Source organism: Pygocentrus nattereri, chromosome 5 (genome assembly GCF_015220715.1).
Source record: "Pygocentrus nattereri isolate fPygNat1 chromosome 5, fPygNat1.pri, whole genome shotgun sequence".
Lineage (NCBI taxonomy): Eukaryota > Metazoa > Chordata > Actinopteri > Characiformes > Serrasalmidae > Pygocentrus > Pygocentrus nattereri.
Genome location: NC_051215.1, coordinates 4,766,507 through 4,768,922, shown reverse-complemented (window position 1 = coordinate 4,768,922; position 2,416 = coordinate 4,766,507). Strand labels below are relative to the sequence as shown.

The 2,416-nt window shown below is 45.7% G+C and overlaps 1 non-coding gene across 1 annotated transcript; it reads left to right on the top strand.

Moving 5' to 3' along the window:
- Positions 1-276: 276 nt before the first annotated feature.
- On the top strand, positions 277-347 carry trnag-gcc. The gene has a single exon. It is a non-coding gene; the product is annotated as a tRNA-Gly (tRNA).
- The last annotated feature ends 2,069 nt before the right edge of the window (positions 348-2,416 follow it).

Below are 2,416 nucleotides of genomic sequence, written 5' to 3'. Positions count from 1 at the left end.
TCAAACTGACACCGTGGGTTGTGCGCTACAGTTTCACATTAGGTTAAATGGGATTTTTGTTCTGTAATGCCTTCAACACTGTTTCAAGACTTCTTCTTTGACTGCAGCAGTCTAAACAGATTTTGGGACTGTCTTGCTTATTTATTGTGAGTATCCTTTTTATAAGCAAAGCTGTGTTGAGCATTCCGATGGGACAAACACAAGCAATTGTGATTGAGAGATTGAAATCATAATTATTTGTGTTTGGACAGTTGAGAAATACCTACGGTAACTTCAGCATTGGTGGTTCAGTGGCAGAATTCTTGCCTGCCACGCGGGAGGCCCGGGTTTGACTCCCGGCCAACGCACTCCTTCTTTAGGAGCAGTCATGGGCTGGAGGTTAGGGAACTGGCCCTGTGACCGGAAGGTCGCAGGTTCGAGCTGACAGTACATGACTGAGGTGTCCTTGAGCAAGAATCACTAAAATCACTGACCTCCATATAACAGATTGGTTTTTGATTACCTGTGTGGACACAAACACCAAGAGTCCTTGGGCAGAACTCATGAATGGATAAGGCCGTGTGACAAATGCATAAATATACATATAAGTGTGTATTTGTACAACGAAATAGGGGACCTATCAGGTAGGTGGGCCTCATAAAGTGGACAGTGACTGGCAGCTCAAAGCAGAGGTCTCTAGTAAAGTGGACGAGTGTTAAAAAGTGTAAATGTCAAATATGGATGCTTTCAGCTGGAATTGACATCCAGAGTGGGTGTGCTGAAAAAGGCCTTATAGGAAAGGGGCTTGAGGGAAAAAAGAAAAAATGCAGTCCAGCCTGACAAAGAGTGTATTCTTCAGGAGAGGAGGTGTGGGAACGAGAGTTGGAGCAAAAGAACAAATTAAAAACGAGAGAAGAACGGAGGAAGGGTCTGTGGGAGGTGTGGGAGTTTGAGCGAAAGAGGGAGAGATGAAGAGAAAGAATCCTTCAGCAGTGCAGTGTGGGAACGAGGGGTCACGGCTCAGCAGGAAGAAGGCTTTCTTGGCAGGACGCGGCAGAAAGGGATTGTGGGAATTTACACAGGATTAACGGGGCGTCTGATGCCCTCACACACACATTTCAACACGTTCATCTATGTGCGCACACACACACGCTCTTAATACCTCATCTTACATGCTTACAAACATGGGCACATATTCGTACATACGCCCACCATCAATATCACCTTTTTCTATTTTGGGTCGATTTTTTGGACATAGTTTCACTTTTACACATCCAGCCGATGCATAAACTAATCAAAAATACAGCCGGAGAATAAAAACAACAAATCAGATGTTCTCTTCTCAGCTTTGCAGGATTACGAAAAAAAAAAAAGAATTTGCGCTCTTCCTCTCTCCATCTGTTGACTTTGGAAGCCAGCGTCATTTTTGCAATAGGCCATGTTATGAAGGACAGTGACGCAGCAATACATCAGCACTTTTTGAACCTCCGTAGGTAAAAAACCTTCTCAAAACTTCATTCTTCAGGAAGTACGAGGAATCCTGGAGTTATTATTGTTTTGCTACATTGCTGCTGTAAATACACTCAATTTCCAAAAGTATTCTCTCGTCTGCCTTCACCCGCATATGAACTTGAGTGACATCCCATTCTCATTCTATAGGGTTTAATTTGATGTCGGCCCACCCTTTGCAGTTATAACAGCTTCAACTCTTCTGGGAAGGCTTTCCACAATGGTTAGGAGTGTGTTTATGGGAATTTTTGACCGTTCTTCCAGAAGCACATTTGTGAGGTCAGACACTGTTGTTGGACGAGAAGGCCTGGCTCGCAGTCTCCGCTCTAATTAATCAATTTCATTCAAAAGGTGTTCTGTCAGGTTGAGGTCAGGACTCAAGTTCTTCCACACCAAACTGGCCTATCCATGTCTTTATGGACCTGCTTTGTGCCCTGGAGCACAGTCATGTTGGAACAGGAAGGGGCCGTCCCGAAACTGTTCCCACAACGTCGGGGGAATGAAATTGTCCAAAGTCTCTTGGTGCTGAAGTTTTAAGAGCTCCTTTCACTGGAACTAAGGGGCCGAGCCCAACTCCTGAAACACAACCCCATGTCATGATCCCCCCTCCACCAAACTTTACACTTGGCACAATGCAGTCAGACAAGTACCGTCTCCTGGCAACCACCAAACCCAGACCCATCCATCAGATTGCCAGATGGAGAAGCGTGATTGGTCACTCCAGAGAAAACGTCTCCACTGCTCTAGAGTCCAGTAGCGGCGCTTTACACCACATTCGACGCTTTGCATTGATGTAAGGCTTGGATGCAGCTGCTCGGCCATGGAGACTCATTCCATGAAGCTGCTCTTGAAGCTGATCTGAAGGCCACATGAAGTTTGGAGGTCTGTAGTGATTGACTCTGCAGAAAGTCGGTGCCCTCTGCGCACT